Genomic DNA, 23134 nt, shown 5'->3' on the forward strand with positions numbered 1-23134 from the left:
AGATGCGAATATCTTACAGTTTCAGGAGAGACTCAAGGAATTTAAAAATTGGAAGTTTACAAGAGACAGTCAGGATTATGTATCAGGCCATGTTTATGACTGGTTCACTGCTCCAGATACCCCGCGTAATACACCTAAAACTATGGCTAGATGGAGGGAGGGAACCCATTAGCACATCATACTTTAAGGGTACAGATAAGGAGGAATCCTCCACTATTTTCAGTGATGATAATTATATTCAAGAGGGGAGACCATGTTTGGATAGAACCTCTAGAGGCAGTTTAGGGGCCCCCATTCTTTTCACAGGAGCAAGGGACCCCGAGACAGACGAAAAGCAGTTTTGTCTGGAGAATCACTGCCATTGGTTCCTGATTTAGTCACACCCATATTGAGGTGCATATTCAGTGTAGAAGACCTTGTAGTTCAGGTGCTCCAGGTCATAATATAGAAGACTGGCTGCCCCTTTGGTGCTATATTTTGTGGAAGAATTCCTCTTTCCTTAGGTTTGATTTCTATGTAACTTTGATCTCCCTGTGCTGTTCTAAGGGAAACACATAGGATTCTCTGTTTGAGAGTATTTCACTTCATGTATGGGCCCATTACATGTATGATTTTTGGTAGGTGTGTTTTGTGATTGTGTTTGGCTTATAATTAGAGGGTATGAGGATTAGTCCAGCTGGCTTCACATTTCCACCCATCATGTTACTGATTGATATATGTGGAAAGTATTTTACTCCATGGTTAAGTCCATTAAGAGGGTCTAGCATTTTTAGCAGGCACTTTGGTGCTGTGTTTAGTGATAAGGCTTTTCCATGTATGTGGTAGGATCTTCCCTTGGAGGGAACCTTACAGCATTTAAGAACCCATGAGATGCATTCCTATGGCTTTCTGGAAATGGTTGTTTCTTTAAGATCAGGGGGCATGAAGATGAGCCCAGCTGGCTAATTATTTTCACCCCACATGTGATCGATTGAGTTTTGTATAGAGTATTTAACTCCAAGGTTTAGTTTGCTCATGAAGGATTATAGCATGTTTCCGCAGGCACTTTCATGCTGCTCCTATGACAAGGCTTTTCCTCAAATAAGGTTGGTGTGGCTGCATTTGCATTATATATATGTCATGTTGTTCTTTGCACTGTTGATGTTACATTATTATGTTCATTGATGTATAGACATTAGGGACTTCTGATGAAGATGTATGTGAAACAGACTATCATCTAGGGAGTCTGTCAAGTTTTTAAATTTCAAGTCTTCATTCAAGCTTCAAGATTCCAGTGCAAAGTTTCCAGATTTTCCAAGGTCTGCGCAGAGAGGATTATCTCTCCATGCTGGAGGATGGACTTTCAGCAAACTGGCACCAGCAGCTTCACATCAGTTTGCTAACATTACCAGTGTTTGTACTATTGTTCTTTTGGGAGTGCATTTTTGCCATTGGGGAGTTTGTAACAGTCTACATTGTTGTATTTTTTGCTGCTGACTTCTGGATGCCTTTAGTTTGAGATTACATGTAGTATTTCTTCACTTTCCACTGTGCCTCTGCATTTTTGTACCTTGCCCATTCTACATGGGTTCATTTCATTTGTTTGTTCTTGTGCCCGTGTCCCCACCTTTTCTTGTTTCCTTCCCACACAAATATTGGCAGGTATAGTCAAGCCTTTCACAGAATGAAAATTGCAAACACTGTACAGAGAACAAACTAGCCCCAACCCAATTACCACAATTTTCACAATGTCGAGAAGAGGTGGGTCTCACGATTAGTGAGACCCGCTTTGAAAGGGTTTGCGCGGAGAGCGGGCTAAGCCCGCTCTCCTCACAGACGATCAGCAAGCCCTGCCTGGGCAGCCGAATCGGCTGCCCACACAACCGCCGGCTCCGTAACGGAGCTGGTGGGGGCTTGGGAGTTTGGGGGCTGTGTGGCTCCCGGAAGTTCCAGCATGCCCTGCTCAAGCATGCAGAGCATGCTGGAGAGACCCCCGAGCCAGGAGGCTGCTTTCTAGCCTCCCGGTTGGGGGTCTCCTCATGAGTTGCTGTGGCGCAGAGCCGCGCCATGGCAGCACATGATCTGTTAACCCTGGTTAGCGGAGTGCTCGCTCCACTAACCTGGCTAAGGGGAGGGCTTCTCAAGTCTGCAAACCCCGTGGTTTACATGATCAGCAAAAATCGGGCTAGGCTCTCTTTGCCCAATTTTTGCTGATTGTGAGAATAGCCTCATTGTCTAGGAAAAACCAGGATGTTTGTGAAGCATGAGGACAAACAACAGAAATCAGAAAAGGGATAGATCATTTTTATATTGCTACATGAACCTAACAGTAAACAAGTTTAGGTGTCAAGTCATATGGACTACGAATACCCATGTAGTAAATATCAAGATTGAGGACCTCAGTGTAGTTTTAAATGTTGTTCATGCTGTTGATATAAACATTTAGAACATGCATATCTTGTTTCTCAGATTTCAGGGATGAAGCTTAGTTTAGAATACAGCCATTTGAGCTGAGATGTTCTCCACAAGGGCTTAGTTAGATAGCTTTATTTCGGTCATTGACCAGAATTTGTAGATAAACCATAGCAACAATCAACAATAATCAGATAGTGAAGTGGGTCTCACGATTGGTGAGACCCGCCTCCATAGGGTTTGCAGAGAGAGCGGGCTAAGCCTGCTCTCCCCACAGCTGATCATTAGCCCTCCCTAGGCAGCTGGATCTGCCACCCACATGACTGCCAGCTTGCTGTGCAAGTGCGCAGAGCATGCTGGAGAGACCCCCGAGCCGGGAGGCTGCTTTTTAGCCTCGCGATTGGGAGTCTCCTCGTGAGTTGCTGTGGCGTGGAGTCACGCGGCGGCAGCACCCTCACTCCACTAACCTAAGCTAATGGGAGGGCTCCATAAGTGGGTAACCTGCTGTGAGGCAACTGGGCTCCCCTAGCCCAATTTTAGCCGATCATGAGAATAGCCTCAGTAAGTTTTTTTAATGGATTTTACAAGCTACATAGCAGAACTTGCCCACATTCCCAAACACAGTATCTTTAAAATTTGACAGCAGGTAATCTAAATAAAACTCATTGGTGTGTCCAGGAAACTGCATTAAAAGCAAAGAAATAAAATTGATACGAATATCGCTGTGAATGTGCACTAAAGAATTACGTGTGTGGCTGTTTCTATTTCTCCCAAGCCACAAGGGCAAAGGCGGGCTGAATGTGGTATTTTCTTAAACTTCCCCTCTAAAACTGTGGTGGGGAGTGCATTTAGCTGCGCAAGGGTCATGGCTCTCCTAAATGTTGCTGCTGTTACATTGAGTAGGTATTCAGCAGGTCTTACATTTAAAGACTGGTTACCTATATAGATCCCTCTCGGCAGCTTTGCTAGCTCTTCTTGCAGTTCTATATCAAAGGCACGCTGTTTGATAACCCGTATTGCTTGGTCATACCCTACCATAAGAGCCTAAGTTAGAGAGAATGCATCATTATTAAACGCCTTCTCGGGTGACTCCCTCTCTTTTCTTCAAAATCCTAGGAAACTGTGATGGTGATATAGGGATTAAAAATGTCATTGAGACAACTGAAATGGAAAATGTAGTATTAACTGGTTATTTCCCCTACCATCAAATGGCTTGATTAGGAGACAAACTAGATGTGACTTCAGTCACGTTTCACTTTCTGTGGTCTCACATGTGTATATTTGTCTGCATGTAAATATACAGGAGGTCCCGATCTAGATCCCTCTTCCCCAATGACAGCTGTCTGCCCCAGAAGAGAAGCTGCCATTTGGCACCAAATGGTGGCTTCACTTCCAATGCAAATAGCATCTATGATGAGGGGGATCCAAATCAAGAGCACTGGGAGTGGGGGGAGAGTTAACCACCCTTCCACCAAAGCCAGGGGACCTGCCAATTGTTATTTACACATAAACAAAAGATGCAAGGGCCAACAACATGATAAAATGAAAAATCCTTTTTGCCTAGTTTGGCATACATGTAGCAATTAATAATGACACTTAAGAATCTATATCAGAGAAGGCTAGAAATTCAGCCAGACTACTGATAGATCTCTGGGTATTTTGCAGTAGATCAGCAAAGGTTTCTGACTCTCAATTCTTTTAACAGTAGCAATAACAAAAAGGTTTTTTCTTCCCTAACTTAGCCTGCGGAAATGAAATGAGGATGCTTCTGGGAAAGCTGGAAATTGATTTGTGTGTGAGATGGCTGGAAGTTCAGTTCTACTACTGTGGGAGGGGGGACTGGGGAGGATCTGGGGTTCAGCCTGCAGTCAGAAACACCCTGTACCTTTGTTCTGAGTGCTTGTCCATCCATCCACTCCCCCAAGCCTTTATTTTGCACATGCTTGTGGCTGGTGGATCTCGGGGTTCAAGTAAGAATCAAAAGTGACCCTGAAGTCTGCCCATGCCTGATCTATTTAACACTTTAGAGTGTTCAAAATGTTTCACATATGTTATATCACTAATAACAGCAACTTGTAAGCTAGACCAGTATTTTTTAAAATAAATTTTATTGTGTTTTTTCAATATCACATTACAAAGCTAAAAACAACATGTAGTCAAAACATATCTAACAAGAATCATTTGTGTTTGCTGTAGAAACATTACACCTCCAACATTTTTCTTGGCAACCAGAATAGATATAACTCAATTTTAATGGAGTCCAATACCAGGGAAAACAAATGTAAACAGACTTTCTTTAAGACTAGTAGCCAAAGTCAGTTCTGGAACTTTTTGTCCACACTGGGAACTTACGGCCTGCCATTTAAAGCAGTCCAGCATAAGCAGGTATTTGATGCCACAGAGAAAGATCTGGTCTTTATTTATTTATTTATTTATTTATTTATTTAACTCATTTGTATACCTACCAAAACACAAGTCTTGATCAGGTATCCCTGTTGTACAGAAACTAGAGTGGTAGAAAATTCACCTGGAAATTGGAAGCTCCCTGCTGTTTAGTCATGTGCGTCCAGGAGGAAGCTTGAGTTCCTGGGATAAAATAAATCACTGTGACATATTCCCCTTAGGGGATGAGGCTGCTTTGGGAAGAGCACCTGCATGCTTGCATGCAGAAGGTTCTAAGTTCCCTCCCTGGCATCTCCAAGAGAGGGCTGAGAGAGACTCCTGCCTGCAGCCTTGGAGAAGCTGCTGCCAGTCTGTGTAGACAATACTGAACTAGATAGACCAGTGATCTGACTCGGTATAAGGCAGTTGCCTATGTTCCTATTTTGGTGATACACAGTGGGAGGGAAGGAGACATGAGTGAAGGGAGGGAGACATGAGCAAAAATTACCATTTCCCTCATGCAAGCAACAGTGCTGTGGTATCTAGAGCTCTGCTGCACATGTACAGAGCTAGTCTGGATGTTGGCCAATGCATTTTTAGAAATGGAAAATTATCCACAGGAAAATAAGGTATGAGGCAATTTTCTATAAAATATTCTGTTTTGGAAAAATTTCCATCCCACTTCTCTGTGTCTCCTCATGCTCTTAGTGCATTGCTGTGCCATGTACAGAGCTCACTTTCCACACTGACTAAGGTAATTAAGATGTCAGCCAGTAAGTGGTGACAAAGCTGGACTTAATTTGGCCTTAAGTTTTATCCAAAAAATTTTTAAAGCATTTTTTGTGTGCAAGGATTAGGCTTCAAACTTGTTAGGTCTGCTTAGGGATGATACCAGAGCAAATTCTTTAAAGGAATTCATAGGTAGGCCAGTGTTGTTATCATCACCATGTTCTAAATAGAGAGTTGAGGGAGAGAGGCAGAGGCTTGCCTAGGTGAGTTCAGGGCAGATTTGCATCTTGGACTTTCGAGTTCATATCACAATGTCATATCACATTGTGTTATCCTTGCTGTAAATGATCTCCAAATGACTGTGCCTTAGTTAGTTAAGGAACTCAAAAGAGGGACGACTTGATTTTACCCTACTCAGGAACTGGCGCAGGATTCACTTGGATACAGTAACCATAGCAATATCAAAGCCAAAATAGATGTGAGTGGGAAATTGCTCAGAAAATCCAGTATTTTAAATGGTTAAGATTATCATAATTGAAATGATGAGTTTAAAAGAAGCTGAAATTTATATTTAGGAAGGTCAGATTGCCTTCAGAAATGTTAATTTAAAACCACTATTGCTCAGTTAACATGTAAAATCAGAATTGGTTTTCTTTGCTTAGACTATTGGTTTATGTATTTTTATATAAAAATAAAACAAACAATTAGTTGTAGTAAAACAAGTAAACTACTCAAGTAGTTTCAGTTTTTTGGTGGATATTTGCCGCCACCAAGACAAATGAAGCGACATTTTCAGGAATATATTTGTTGTAATTTGTTTGTGGGTGAGGGGGGAGTACAACTTTTGCTGGTTGCACCAATAGTTATTTCCACCAAGTAAATGTCCCAGGTATTTACATCTTTTATCTTTACAAATAGAATAATGCAACAATAATCAGGCAAGTCCTTCACTGTTCTTTCACCAAATAACTATTCGTTCCTCGGACTCCATCACGGCTTTTAGAAAGCTTGTAAAGACTTGGCTTTTTACCCAGGCTTTTACATAATCGTTTTTACTGCTGCTTCTGTGTGTTTTTATCTGTTGTATTGTTTTTATGCCTGTTTTTATATGTTTTAATACTCTTTAGCTTGATGTTTTTATTGTCTTTTTATTGTATGTTTTAACTTTTGTAAACCGCCTTGGGGTTGTCTTTTAACGAAAGGCGGTATATAAATGCATAAATAAATAAATAAATAAAAATATACGGTGTTGTGTATGAAATAACATTTTCTATAATGACCATACAACAAAGCAGTGAACATTAATTGAAAAGGGTAATCCTGGAACAGGACCAGAAAATCAGTTAAGCTGACTGGCTTTATGACTTGTAGGCAGGACCTAAGTATATCTGAGCTAGTTGGAAATTTAAATCAATTGCCACGGGTTAAAGTGATTTCAAATGAACAACACTGATAAAGTCATGCTTTTAACAATATTTGGGCTGGCAAGAAGAAAATGAATTGTGTGATCTGCATAGTGTTGCAGAATGTTGAAAATCATAGCATTTGATTTCTAAAACTTCAGCTAAGGAAAGCTTTCCTCATAAATTCCAGCATATTTGTTTTAGTTCTCCAATATCTGCTCTTACAACATTACATTCCAGGCCTTAGATACAAACAATTTAATCCCTAAGGAACCAATACCAGTTTTGCTCTATTGATTAGATGGCAGGTCTATTACTGGAGCAATGCAGTCAGCATTTATTCCCTGCACATGGCTAACCATATAACTTCCATGATGCGACTAGCAATGTGAATCGCTTAAGCCTGGTCCTATATATGACTCTTCCTGTGTGAAGGCACAATGTATAATACCAAAAAGCATCTTAACTTTACATACTTCTCTATTTTAAAATGTTGCTTTTCAACAGTTATACATTGGATTTAGTTTCAGTATGCTGTGCTATTACCCATTAGGATGGGGGCCAGCAGGAAAGTGTAAGATGTAGTTCTACTACTGAAGCTAAGCAAGCCTGGCTCTCTAAGTTGCCAAATGTGAAGAAGAAGAAGAAAAAGGGTCAGTGTGATCTTTATGTTGGAATGTGAGGTGTGCTGAATTTCCATTCATCAGGAAAACAGGAACATAAGAAGCTCCCATATACTGAGTCAGACCATTGGTCCATCTAGCTCAGCATTGTCTCCACTGACTAGCAGCAACTCTCCAAGGTTTCAGGCAGGAGTCTTTCCCAGCCCTTCCTGGGGATGCCAGGGGTTGAACCACCAACCTTCTTCATGCAAGCAGGTACTCTACCACTGAGCTATGGCCCCATCCCCTAAGGGGAATGTCTTACAGTAGAGAGTGTCCACATGTAGTCACCCATCCAAATTCAAACCAAGGCAAATCTTGCTTAGCACAGTTCATGCTTGCTACTGCAAGGCCAGCTCTCCAGAGTGGGGTGATTTAAAATGCAGAGTGGGAGAAGCATACTGAGCCCTTGCTTTTCTCCCTGTGGAAAACTGGGAGAAACTTCCAAGAGTGGAAGTAACTCCCACTAGGAAAATAAAAGCTGGAGAGAAGCAGTTTCAGAGACAAAAACAGGGGAGGGGATCAACATCCACTGCTTTGGGCATCTTTGAAGAGATGCAGAACACTTGAGGAAGTGGGCCAAGCCAGTGACCAAATTCAAGGAGGCCATGGCAGCTTCTCTAATGCGTACATACAGAACAGTGCTTCACAAAGGCACATTTGGCATACAAAGATGTGCAAGTCCATGTAGCACAACATCAGATACATAAACCTGCAAATGCACAGTATGCTTCACACACAAACACACCATGCCGCACTTCATATTCAGAAAAGTACGGACGCAGGAGCAGCCCCTTCCCCTAACGACTAGTTACCAGGGTTGCAGCCTGCTCACTCCAGCACTGACGACCATTTTTCTTTTGGGGAGCAAGGTCCAACTACTTTGTCTCAGTCGGCCAGTCAGACATGTGCTCTTAAATGTCCCGTAGTTGACTGATTAAAATGAGCACTATAGGGATGGAAAGGCAGGGTATAAATATTTCAATCTGTAAATTCTCACAGTTCTTAGTAATGAAGAAATCTAGGAGAAATCTGTCCAATGTGTCATGCCATGACACTGTCTTGGATCCCCCTTCCTTTGTGATTCTGCCTCCCTTAATGGCACTCCAGGACTTTAGTTCTTTGCACATAGTCTATTACTTCAAGGTGATCACCATTTCCAGTTATCAGGTAACATTTTTGCAACCAATATTGTCACCCAAACATTATTTCAGTCAGCAGATTACTCGCAACCCGTCCCCCACACACACATATAGCTTTGAGCATTTGAAATGTGCCATTTGTTTTGTTCATAATTCATTTTTTAAAAAAATCCTGTGGCTGAGAAGCTAATGAGTTGAGATCTTGACATTGCAACTCTTTGAACATACAAATTGCTATGGAAATATCATTACAAACTATTCAAAGTTAAAAAAGCAGGGGGAAGAGAGCAAAAGCCAGATGTCACTTATTAACTAGGTCAGCTTTAAGGATATGATTGATAACATTGCCATGGTGGTCTCCAGATAGCGAGCCTTAGAGCGCAAAAAGTGGTGTAAACTGCAACTTTTGTGTGCCGAATTCAAACCACAGTTGAAATCCATTGTAAGCTACAATGGGGAAATACAGCTATTTTTCTGTGACACATATGTGATGTTATAGGGCTACAACACAGCAACAAAATCCAAAAGAAGGCATCGGAAATGTGAACGGCATCTTGCTTACAGCACAGGTACAGCACTTGCAGTGCGGAAGCACACTTAAGGGATACGTTGTGACACTGTGGTAGCATGCAATCTGGAAAGCACCCAGTTTAGTAAGGCTGGAGGAAGAAAGGTACACAAGTGCCTGATATAGGCATAGGGCCATATCTCTCTTCCTCCAAAATCCTGCTCTTCTGAGAGATACCTCTGTTATATATGAAGGAAGCTGTCACCATACTTAAAAGCTTGAAGCCAGGTTAAGCATTTACACATTGAAGCCTTTGCCATGACTGCATTTCTGGAAGATCCCAGTTATGGGAAGTTATGGGAAGATCCCAGTTATGGAAAGCATGCCTAGCCTGGGCTCCTCTATAGTAAAATAATCTATACCTCCAAATATAGTAGAAGTTACCCCTTCACATAATAGATGAAAAATTATGGGAAGAATGAGAAAGGTGTAGGTTTTCCATAAGGTGCAGAACAGCACATCTCTGTGTATTTCAGCTGATTTCCAATGTGGTGCAAAACACGAGAAGGAGAGAGCTTGTACACATTTGGGTATGAGAATAATGAAGGGGGAAATCTGATCACAATGTTCAGAGATGCATGGCAAGTGTTGGTTTTAGTTACAGCTGATATAATCTACTATGACTCAGGTGGTTTATAGTGATTTGTAAAAAGATAGTGATGTGCCTAAGAGAAGGGTAAGACTAGTTCTAGGCATTCTAGCACTCTAAGAAAAATACTGAGATGGCACTCTAGCTGTCACCCTGGATCCTGAAGAGTCCAAAGGACTCAATGGCCAACACACTAATGCTACACACATGGAGCCAAAAGAAGCACACTTGCAGTGGATACACTCCCACTTCCGCAGCATGGGTGCTCAAGCATGGGTTTTTGTTTTGTTTTGTTGCCAGTCTCCCCTTCCCCAAAAGGTTTGCTGTGTGCAACCCACCAATATATCCCCCAAGTTGTACAGAGTGCTTCCAGGGAAAGGGGAGATCAGTGAAATCTGGGTTCCTGATGCTGCAGATGTGGGAGTGCATCCATAGCATGTGCATTTCCTTTGGCTGCATGTATGCAATGTTAGTTAGGATGTCAGCCAGTCACTTCTCCGTCAAACATTTGGGGAGGTTCTAAAAGGGCATATGTGACATCTGCAGCCCAGTACTAACCATATTTCCTTGGAAGTAGATCTCACTGATTTCCCTCGAACTTCCAACACAGAACTACAGCCCCATATGTGGGCCCTCTAGACTTCTGTCCTGTAGACACTAATCTGGTTATTGGTCCACCTTTCCTGCTCTGGTTTTGCCTTCTGCTTTTTGTGGGCAGTAGAAGCAAATGCACAAAGACGACATCAAGATTAGAAGAATTTACCATCTACTGTTGTAGAAGTGACCATTATGAGCTATTATTTGCTTTTCAGCCGGGGCGTTTTCCAGACTAGCTGCTGGAACAGCAGCAAAATGCTTCCATTCAGGCAAGTCGCATTGAAAACGTAAGCAGCAAGGGGAGCAGTCTCACAGCAACTAACAACCCGAAAAAACAGCGACTTCCTTACACCGGATATATGACGTCCTAGCTCTATATCACAGCGATTAAATTCAAGACAGGGCATTGGCAATGTGAACGGTACCCTGCTGTCCGCATTGGGACTGCGGTGTCACAACACAGGAAGTGTGAAAGCACACTTCCAAGATCCAATGTGACCCCGTTGCAGGGTCTAATCTGGAAAGTGCCCTGGTCAGCAATTGGTGAAGTGAGAACAATTCTGCATGTTAGACAGATTAACACTGATGTATGAGAAACAACACATGTTTCAATTGTATCAAGTGGAAAGACCTTGACGTACTTGTTGCCAGCTGATCATAAGGTACTATGAGAGGACCGCAGTCCTCAATATATACCTTTTTGATATATTGCTTGTATCAATTTGGGCTTACTTGGGTTTCCACAACTGCAAGTTTTAGAACAATGGAGAATAGTATATGATAATGTTCTGAATCATTATTACTCTGTACATAATTTATTTTATTTTATATGAACATGGCTAGGTTGCTAAGTGAGAAGATAGACGATAAGAATGCCAGAAAAGTTGAGATGATTTGGTTGGAGTATAAAAGCTATGGGTTAGTAAACTTTGCCGCCTGTGTCATTTTCCTTTATCCATTTTACACCACCCTTTTGGATTTGCACCCTAAGAACGGAAAGCCTTCCTTATGGGACAATTTCCCTCCTTTAAACTGAGAGTCAGTGACCGATTTTCTCTCTTTCAGACCACTTCCAGAGCTGAACATTTTGCCCACTTACACAACAGCACACATGTAGAGGGAATGGGGGAGTTCCATCTGGGCCCACATCATGTTCCTGCAGTCCCTCTTTACTTGTGTGCTTCATTAGTCTGGATGGCAGCCAGTATACATAATGTCATAAGCAAACATTACTTTCCATATCTGTTTTCACCAGGTTCTGGTTATTATTTTAGATTTCAAATTGATGGAAAGCATATTTAAGGACAAAATTGTTAAACACATAGAAGAACAGGCCTTGCTGAAGAAGAACCAGCATGGCTTCCTCAAGGGCAAGTTTTGCCTCATTAACCTTTTGGAGTTCTTTGAGTGACAACAGGCATGTGGACAAAGGTGATCAGGTTGACATAGTATACTTGGACTTTCAAAATGTTTTTGGCAGAGTTCCGCACCAAAGGCTCTTGCATAAACTTAACCATGATGGGATATGGGACAGGTTCATGTGTGGATTGGTAAATGGTTGAAGGACAGGAAACAGAAGGTAAGAATAAATGGACAGTTTTCACAATGGAGGGAAGTAAGAAGTAGAAATTGGGGTAAACAGTGAAGTAGCCAAATTTTCAGATGACACTAAACTATTTAGGATAGAGAAATCAAAAACAGATTGTGAGGAGCTCCAAGAAGATCTCTTCAAACTTCTTCAAAGAGCCCCTGGTGGCGCAGTGGTAAAACTGCCGCCCTGTAACCAGAAGGTTACAAGTTCGATCCTGACCAGGGGCTCAAGGTTGACTCAGCCTTCCATCCTTCCGAGGTCGGTAAAATGAGTACCCAGAATGTTGGGGGCAATATGCTAAATCATTGTAAACCGCTTAGAGAGCTCCGGCTATAGAGCGGTATATAAATGTAAGTGGGGAAAGAAAGAAAAAACTAGGGGAGGGGGTGACAAAATGGCAAATGCGGCTCAATGTAAGTAGTGTCAAGTGATGCATATTGGGGCAAAAAATTCCCAGCTTCACATATTCGCTGATGGGATCTGAATCTCTCTCCTGGTGGCTGACCAGGAGAGAGATCTTGGGGTTGTGGTGCACAGTTTGTTGAAACTGTTGACTCAGTGTGTGGCAGCTGTGAAAAAGGCAAATTCCATGCTAAGTATCATTAGGAAGGGGATTGAAAATAAAAATGCTAGTATTATAATGCCCTTATACATATCCATGGTGCAATCACATTTGGAGTACTGTGTTCAGTTCTGGTCATCATATCATAAGAAGGACATTGTAGAACTGGAAAAGATGCAGAAGGCGGCAACCAAGATGAGAAGGGGCCTGGAGCAACTTCCTTATGAGGCAAAGCTACAGCATCTGGATCTCTTTAGTTTGGAAAAGAGGTGACTATGGGGAGACATGACAGAGGTGTATAAAATTATGCATGGAGTAGAAAGAGTGAATAGAAAAAACATTTTCACCCTCTTTCACAGTACTAGAGCCAAGGGTCATCCCATGAAACTGAAGGCCAGGAAATTTAGGACCGACAACAGGAAGTACTTTTTCACACAGTGCATAATTAATCTATCAAATTCTTTGCCATGGGATGTGGTGATGGCCACTAGCTTGAATGGCTTTAAAAGGGGCTTAGACAAATTCATGGAAGACAGGTCTATCAATGGCTACTACTCTGGTGGCTATAGGCCACCTCCAGCCTCAGAGGCCACTAAATTCCAGTTGCAAGAGAGCAACAGTAGGAAAGAGGACATGCCATCACCTCTTGCCTGTGGGCTTCTTGGAGGCATCTGGTGGTCCACTGTGTGGAACAGGATAATGGACTAGATAGGCCTTGGGCGTGATCCAACAGGGCTGTTCTTATGTTTCTCCTACAGTCATTCCTTGCCCACCATAGTTTTACCAACCATGGTTTTGAGTATATGTGAATGGGAAATTGGGACAGGTCTTGCTAACTGCATCCTGAGTATCCGCATTTAGTGAGGGTTTTTTAATGATTTTGGAGGGGTTTCAGATATTTTGGGGGGTTCAGAGGTTTGATTTGCTCATTCCTCTTGGTGGCCCTTGCTGAACTTGCTGTCCCTGTCCAATTTAAAATGCCTTTGAGTGATTTGTGGGGGTTGGGGTTCAAAAAATGTCCAGAGGTTTGATCTGCTCATTCTTCTTAGTGACTCTTGGAGATATTAAAAGATTTTTTGTGATTTTTAGCAATTTCTTTGTATTTTTTCCTTTATTTTAAAGTCTTGTTGAGGTCTTGGTTCCCCTAACCCCCTGTTTCCCATAGACTTTAATGCCTCGCCAACTGCACATTTGCCAATGGCGAGAACAGAACACTAGTGGTTAGCGAGGAATGACTATATTTTTGTTCACAAGGGTTGCACTCACGATCCACTTTTATGACCAAAGCCAAAGTCCTGTGAGACTGATTTATGTCCATGTCTCTTTGTAAAGAGAAAAGAGGGCACCAATTCAGAAACAAACAAGAGAGGAATCCTCAAAGGTACACTGGGGATGTTTTTTATTGCCCCCAACACATTTCAGATCAATAATTCTTCTTCTTCTTCTTCTTCTTCTTCTTGAAAACCGATTAAGCAAAGATCTATATGGTCTCAGAGTATCTACCTGTGAGTCAGAAATGGGTGTCCCAAGCAATTCCCAGGTTCCATGGCTTGCAGGTGGACACAGGTATAAATTGTATAAATGATAGTGTGAGTGGACTTCCCTGGAGAAGAATCACATTGTATGAAATGGCTCCACCACAGCCTGCCATTTGGATTTAGGGTCTCTGAGGGAAATACTAATGGTTTCATTTCCTAATTAAACACAAAAGTATTGTGAAATGTAACCAAATATTTCACAGCATTTCTTGGATTTTGATCTCATGAGGCTAATCAAGGGAAAGGGTTATACAAATTATTTTTTTAATACTTTATTTTACTATGTTTTGCTTCATGTACACAAGAATCCTCTGGAGTTTCCATTGACCCCTTTTTAAATCTTCAAGGGGAGTATTTGACTCTCCAACATTTCCCTACCAAAGACAATTTTAAAAGATTGCTGAAGGTTTGTAATGATGAAGCAAGATTATAAAGAAACACAGTCATTACTCTTGCAGCCCTTTTTTCTTCAATTAGTATTTCTAATCACATTAGACATGTTTTCAGTATCCAGAGAGGGATGCCTGATCCCTACAGCTATCGTGAACCATTAACTTTAATTAAAATTTACAAGTCTAATGTTGTTACATCTGCTAAAAGCATTAACTGCCATGTTAATTACCAAAATGTTAATGTTGCATTAAAATATGAATGTTCCCTTTTGACAGATCATCTCTGGTTCCCCCCACCCCCCACTTCGCTGGAATGTGTCCTAAAAACTGCAAACTCTGAAGAAAAATCAGGAACAGGAATAAAATAATGAACAATGACTAGGAAAAAACCTCATCTGAAACATAAAGCATTTGAGTTTAGAGTTTTAAAATGGTGATTTCTGTGGCCCTTATGGTGTTGAGGTGCTATTCAAGGTGTTTTGGAATCGCACCTAGGGCGCCAATTACCACTGAGATTATTTTGGTCTTCTTCTGCCACAGCCTTTCAATTTCAATGTGTAGATCTTTGTATTTTGTTATTTTTTCTATTTCTTTTTCTTCTATTCTGCTATCACCTAGTATTGCGATGTTGATTTTTTTAACTTGTTTTTTCTTCTTCTTGACTACAGTTATATCTGGTGTATTGTAGTAGTTGTTGTTATTATTATTATTAAATGAAACAGTTATTTACAGAATGCATCATCAAGTGACCCATTAAATGAGCCCCATGTTCATGTGATGCTGCAAATTAATTCACTACAGGAATGCTACTGAAGTGATTAGCAATCCTAGTTTCTGGAGTGACTGTGTCCTCTTTGGACACAGATCCCAATGCATTTGCACAGAACTGAACCTATGATCTAGTCTCGCAATCATGGAAGCATTCACCATCATGCACTGAGCTTTTCCCTCTTCAGGCAAGTCCCGCTGTAAGTGTGAGTGACGGGGCATGCTGCCAATTGGTACAGCGGGGGCAGGACTTCCTCCCGCTTCACCCTGTTGTACACAGCTACAGTGGGGTGATTTTATAATGTCTGACTGAGGCTATTAAGTGATGGAAATGCCAGATGTGACTTCACATATCTTTCAAAAATAGCAAACAAAGGGTGGATAAAAATAGAAACAACAAGGGAAGCAGCCCTGCTCAGAGGAGGAGAACTGGTTGTTTGCCAGAGCTCCCCAGATGTGAGAGGGAAGGCTCACAAATTCAATTCTTTTTTTTTAAACTTCTGCTATAATTTCCTCTTTTTAAAATAACCTGATTTAAAATAAAATCTGAATTTAATTGACATATATAAAGTCTTCAAAAGGAACTTATGTCCTTCTTTTGAACTTAGGAAATGCTGCTGTCCTTTGTAAAGAGAGAACCATAGGGAAAACTTCTTCACGTGTAATCAGTTCATGTATTTATATCATGACTTGATACTAGAGTCCAGGCAGAGATGACAAGTTAACATAGGTGTCATCCACTGATCCATCTGCATGACCTTTACTCTTGTTTTGTGTCTAGTATCTACAACTGGCTCAGCATCAGCACTATGATAATAAATATTTACTTCTCAACGTGCTAATTAAAGAATATGGCACTTACCTTTAATTTCATAGAGAAAGAGGTCTGCCACTGCCGTGTGTGTGTTGGGGAGGGCAGGGCAGTTATGTGACAAAGAAAATGGGGCAGACTAAAATAGAAAAAACATTGGAAAGAAGACCTTCTCATGTAGATACTAACTAATATCTATCTATAGAAACTTGTAATGGCTCCAGGTAACAAAGACCCTGTTTGGGATCATTCTGAAGGAATTATTTGTCCATTTTAAAAAGGAATATGGGGCAAAATGTAAATAGTGTAATAATGAGAGACAAGGCCTGGTTGTTAGAATGAAGCAATGTTAAATCATTGGTTGGTACGCTAACTACATTATCTATGAATGGAAGGCATTCACAGTGCTCTGAAAGAGTCCTCTAGTTCTCAGGAGCAGATTTTCAAGAAGCATGAGGGTTGAGGGTGTTGGGAATTCTCTCTGGCAAGAGATACCCTTCTATTACAGCAGAGTGCACTGAGGCACAACATAGCGGAGTCTGCCTAGGCATGTGTGTATGCTGAGAGTAAAAGAAACTTGGAGCCAGTTCATAGTTTCAGTTCAATATAAGGAGTCTTTATTAGTGAACTCCATTCTAGATAGTAAAGTGGAGAGATAGAAACTCTAATCTAGCTAGCTAGCTGGATGCAGAAGGATGGATTCTGCATCTCTGCACACATGGTATAGGGAGAGAGGAGCATGGGTATGCACAGAGACCTTCACTTCCAACAGAGCGAAGGGAGGAATTGGCAAAAAAAACAAAAACAAAAAACCCTTGCAAAACAGGAGTCCCTTCTGTTCACTGAATGACTTAGAATATAGCCCAATGAGGCTCTACACATGATCAGTGTGTAGAGCCAAGAAGGGTTTGACGGGGAGATCAAGTCAAGCCCACTCTCCCCACACATGAGCAGGTAGCCCGCCCTGGGTGGCTGGATCAGACACGGATCAGCTCTGTCACAGAGCCGGTAGCGGCAGCAGGGATTGGGGGCTGCCTGGCCCCCGGAAGTCCCAGAATCCCCCGCATGAGTGTGCGAGGCATTCGGGGGAGACCCCCGAGGCTGGGAGGCTTGTTGTAGCCTCCCGGTTGGGGGTCTCCTCACAAGTCGGCACAGAGCCACGCTGTGGCAACACTAGATAAGAAAAATGGGGTTCGCAAAGCACTCACTCCGTTAACCTTGTTTAAGGGGAGGGCTACTTTAGCGGGCTAGCTGCCGTTGAACCACTGGACTCCCCCGTGAGCTTGGTGGGTCTCATGATGGAGGAAAACTGGGCTGGGCTCCCTTAGCCTGGTTTTCCTCCATCATGTGAATAGCCTCAATATGCTTTTATGACTATAGCAACCAATTAGTAAACATTGTATCTAAATAATAAATGGAAATGTTGGATCAAATCAATGATTTAAATTGGCCTTTTCCCCTTGATGATTTCAATCAGTCCACCTTGGCACAAGGTTTCTGAAGGACTGCGTGTTCCCAAGGGTTTCTGCCTGCTTGACAAGATCATCAGAGGGGGCTTTGCTCCATGTGCTGATGGTGAGAGAGGTTCGATTGTTGAGCACTTGGGACAGGGCCTTCTCAGTCATTGCCCCCAGGCTTTGGAATGCTCTCCCAGCTGGTATCTGCTCCTCAGTCTCCTTGACAGTTTTTAGGACAATAGTAAAGATGTGGCTCTTCACCCAGGCTTTTGAATGAAAGTATTGTTTTTATTGCTGCTGCTTTGTGTTGTTTGTATTATTATTATTATTTATTTTATTTAACACATTTCTGTTTTTTATGGGTTAAGTTATTACATTTTTAATAGAGATTATTTTTATATTCATATTAATAGTACTTTTGTATTTTAATTTTGTTTTGTTTTAATTTTTTAGATCATCTGCAACTTTATATTTTAATTATGGATTTTTTTAATTATATTGTAAACCGCTTTGAGATTATTTTAATGAAAAGCAATATATAAATTGAACAATCAATCAATCAGGTTATTGTAAAAGGGACTAGCATTCTGGTTAAGGCATAAAATAGAATTCAAGAAGTAGCAAGGGCAAAACAAGCAAATAGGATAAAGATAAGAACCTCTCAGTCCAATACTAAAGATAAGAAATTCTCAGTCCAACACTCAGTCAGAAGTGGCATGATGAGGTTAGAGGAAAGCTTTTTTTTTTTTTTTTGGTGTATGATCCATGATGGCTTGATCACACATTCAATTCATCACCTGGTGCTACAGTCATCATATGATTAACATGCTTGTGTGAACCAGCCCTTTAATAATGATTGTAAATAACATGGGTATTCCCTGTAAAAATCATCCAAGGAAGCCTAGTATGCTTTCAAATTGAATATGTCGTGTGCTTTTCTATTTTCTTATAGTGCATGATAAGCCAACTCAAATCATGAGCTAAATGTATGATATTTTATTCCCCCCAAAGAACAATGATCCTGTCATAATGTAGCTGCTAAAATTAAGCAATAAAGAGAACAGGACACTGAAGTGTATGCATGTGACAAGCAGTACAGAAGATCTACAGGCAAAATTAAAGTTTGTGCCCGTAAATTTAAAATATAGGATATGGCATGGAGTTTAACAGTACTTATTTGCAATCACACTGAGAAATTAGTTGGCATACTGTTAACTTCAGTCATTAAAATAATTATTCAACTTATAAAAGATGTAACACAATTATATGCTAAAGATGAGACTTGTCACAACCTTTTGAGAATTAGAAGTTCAAAGATGGGACAGCTAAAATTCCATAATAGGAAACTCGCTGGAAGGCCAATATTGTATTTGTTGCAAGATTTTTGAAAGAACTATTTCATAAAATCATAGAATTCAAAGAGTCCGGCTGGATTTCAGGAAAGCTGATTTTAATGAGCTTAGAGAAGAATTAGGTAGGATCCCATGGCTAGGTTCTAGAGATGTGCAAATCAATTTGAGTCCAAATCAATTCAAGCTCGAATTGGGCCACTTCAAGTGATTTGAACTCGAAATGCAACACCCTTAACATAAAGGGCCTGTTTCAAGTTCGAATTGAAACAACCCCAATTGGAGCTGAATGGGCCAAGTGCCATTTTGAGTCCTGTTTTTCCCCTTGCTGATTGATTTTCTGGCACGGACTTCTGGCTGGTTTGAGATCTCCTTGCTTCTTGATTGGCTTGTTATCATACACATCAAGTGTTTTCATGGGCAACTGTGTTCCCATTGGCGGGGGGTGGGGTGGGGGAGGGAGAGAGGGGGAACAAAAAAAGGAGAGAATTTCAAACTGTTTTCAAAGGGCCTGGGGAGGGGATGCATAGAGAGCCCTTACTGTGCCTTCGAAGAGGATACATCAGGAGAGGAGGGAGGGAGGATTCAAGGAAGGTTTGATTTTGTGGTTTTCTTTTCTTAGCACTGAGTAGAATATGTTGCACTATTGCTATTATATTATTAACTATCTGGTTTTGCTAGATCTCAGATTAACAAATTGTCTTCTTTGATTGTCTTCTTTGAGTTATGGTTTGGTTTGTTGCGGCAAGAAATAAACAGTGGCAGCTCAGCAATCTGTGTGCAATATTTTCTTCATGATTGCTGTGAGATGAGCCCTATGTCAGGCCTTGTGCTTCACTCACTGCTCTGTAGGGATGTGCAGTGTGGGGGGTACCATTAAAGAGCAGGGAGGGTGCACACACACACACACACACACACACACGGTGGCACGTGCACCAGCCACATCTGGTCCAATGCTGACTGGGGTGGCAAGGAGGTATGCTGCCACTTTGTGCCAGCAGTTTTGGAGACAGCGCAGGTGGGGGAAACGCGGCAGGGGGGATGAGCACCCTCCCTGCTCCTTAAAGGTAACCCCCGCCAAACTGGCCTGAACTCCAGACCTATAAACCAGTTTGGCCACCCGGAAAGGACTGCTGAACCATTTCGTACACATCCCTACTGCTCTGAAATCTGCATTCTGTATTGCAAGGTGCACTCAGTCTAAATGTGGCTGAAAACATTGTTCTAGTTGAGCTTATGGCTACGCTTGCTGCTAAGGGTGCTGCTGTGGCAGGTGTTTCAATGCTGAAGTAAGGAGTCATAATTGTGTGAGAGAGAGCAATTTGTGCCAGTGATGTTACTGCAGCATAGGCACTATGGCTGGCAGTGGATCCTAGGTCAGTGATGCTTTTTTTGCCATTTTTGGACTGTGTTTGAAAAAATGTGTATTGCTCTGTGTTGGGAGGGACAGATTACTTTAACTGTGTGCTTCTAATCTGCAGTGTTTTGCAAGGCAGAGATGCAAAATGCATTGCAAATTGCAATGCAAAACTTGTTGTGGGCACTCTGTGACTACAGTTTGTTTCAGACATAGGGAACAATGGGGGAACTTGAAATACCCCATTGTTCCCCATGGGTAGATCCTAGTGACACCAAAGTGGGTTGAGTGGTATGGTGTGACAGGTGCTACCTGCCACCCAACCCATCAAAGACATGGGCAAGTGGGCAACTTTTTTTAACCTTTCCCCACATAGGATTGGTATAAGCATGCCAAGTGTTTTTTCAGCCATTCCAATCAGCCTTCAGACCAGGCTTTTATATCAAAACTTACTTGGTTGATAACTTTGTCTAGAGTTTGACGGGGGGGGGCGGTGAACCTGTTGGGTACTGCTGGATCTGGCCGATGGGGCCATAGCTAATGTCAAAATATGTTTTGCATGCCGAAGTCCATAGGTTCAGTGCTTGGCATCTTGAGGTAGGGCTGGGAAAGATTCCTTTCTGAAGCTCCAGAGAGCTGCTGCCAATCAGCATAGACAATACTGAGCTAGAGGGACTAAATGTCTGACTTAGTATAAGGCAACACCATACATTAATCTCTCTGCACCTTTTGTGATACTCTCGATCATTCCATCCAGGACTATCTGAATGCTCTGATTCTGCAGAAACACATAACATGGTACTGGGTACGCACACAAAAAATCACCTGTCTGAGAATCTTAGCTTCATTTAATTATAAAAGCAAGTTTCTAGCCCTTATGGCTGTGGAAAAAGCTTGGAACCTCATGGGCAGTGTTTTCCTCAAATCTTCGAATCCAGAGAAGTATCTAGATAAAACATGAAGTTGGAGATGGGGCTTTAGAGTCTTGTCTGTTCCCATGACTAGCAAAACTAGAATACATTATTCACAAAAGTAGCAATGGCAGAATAAATTGTGCAAAATTAAAGTACATTTGCAGAAATTGCAGAATTCAGCTTTTCCTGGGACAGAATTTGGATTCTCCAGGCACAAAACCATTTTATATTAGTCCTGGACATACCATTCTGACCATTTGTGGGATTTGTGGGCAAGTCAGGGTGTTTATGGTTTGTCCCTTCGAACAGTTTCAGAAGAAAACATTGAAGAATTGTCCTGGGGGTACCACAATGTTCCATCTTGTCACCAATTTAACCTCTATCTGGCAGACTGAGAGATACTGGCCAGAGACTCAAGTGTGGTGCCATCAATTCACTGATGAAAAAACCTTTATTTTTCATTTTCATCAAATTGGGACATATCCTGAACCAATATCTAGAAGCTGTAGTGTTGTGGATTTCCAGGGAACTCCAATATTCTTCCCCCCCCCCCCCAAAAAAAAAACCCCAAACACAAAACAAAAAATCAGGGTTTGTCAATTAGAAGATCACAGACAGTGGACAAATTTCCCTGAAAGGCAGCTTGCTCATCACCAGTTTGCATCTGCATTGCAAAGTTGCAGGGGAGTGCTAGATGTGCACAATCCCAGTTCACATAGCTAGTTCCTGTTTGGCATTCCATCTGCCACACATCCTGTAGTGCCACTTCAGCTGTGAGATCCCTTTCCAATGGACCGGATAATTTTTATCTGCTGCTTGTTGTTGTGGAGCTTTGAGCCTCCCCCCACCCCCAGTATATTCCAGTGTACAAGGTTGTACATTCAGCTAATTTTAGTGGCAGGGTTGTGTATGCAAAATCTGTTATCTGTAGGTGATTGGGAAGTAAAATTTTATTTCGCACATACCAACCAACCAACTTCTTCAAAATATATATAGATTGATGTATATTTTATTTTTTTAAAAATGTTAGCTGTTTTGGCAGTGGCACACCTAGGTAATTTTGGAGCCTGGACCTGAAGGGCTTCAGAGGCCCCCTGCCGCGAGGCCCCCCTTAAATTGTTTAAAAAGAAAACCTGCATTTGGGGCAGCCTCCATCCAGTGGGGCGCCTTGCCAGAAACTTGCCGCCTCCCTGCCGCTCCTTGCCATTTTTTCTGCCACCGTGTGGCAGGGGATGGGGGTTACTGAATTTCACCAGGGGGTGGGGGTTACTGAATTTCTCCTAAAGCAACCAAATTCTGTTCTGGATTTTAATTTTCCTTTTTACACACACACACACACACACACACACACACACACACACACACAACACCCTCTCCACTCATCTCCTCCCTCTTGCCAAACCCGAGAACTTGTAAATATTTGTTTTAATAATTTGCAGGGCATGGGGCTTTGGCAGGGGGTGTTGTGCTGCATGCCAGCCTTTCACATCCAATGTCCTGGGAGTGAGATCTCCCATTTTGGGGAAAGGGAACTTGTGCAGAGTATTAACTGCTGGTGACAAACAGGGTCACCTCGAGTGTCATATTGTAACATTGGATTGGATGTGTGCAGTGGCGCGCTCTTATCCCTGGACATCTGGGTTGAAGTCCAGGGCCTCCACACACCCTGGGGGCCCTCAAATCCTCTTTAGACTGTCCTGGATGGTATGGTTGCTGCTGGCATGCACTGTGTTGGGCAGCTGAATGTGATTATGACATGTGCCAGGTGCTTTAGAGACAGAGGGGAGAATGTGGAAAGAAAAATATGGGATGGGAATATGTTAAGTTGTGTGTTGAATTCTGCTACTGCGTATTTGCATAAATATACCCCATGTGTTAAAAATACATGGTGTGTGTGTAGGGGGATGATGCTTACCTTGTAGTCCGGGGCGG

Source organism: Hemicordylus capensis, chromosome 4, assembly GCF_027244095.1.
Source record: "Hemicordylus capensis ecotype Gifberg chromosome 4, rHemCap1.1.pri, whole genome shotgun sequence".
Lineage (NCBI taxonomy): Eukaryota > Metazoa > Chordata > Lepidosauria > Squamata > Cordylidae > Hemicordylus > Hemicordylus capensis.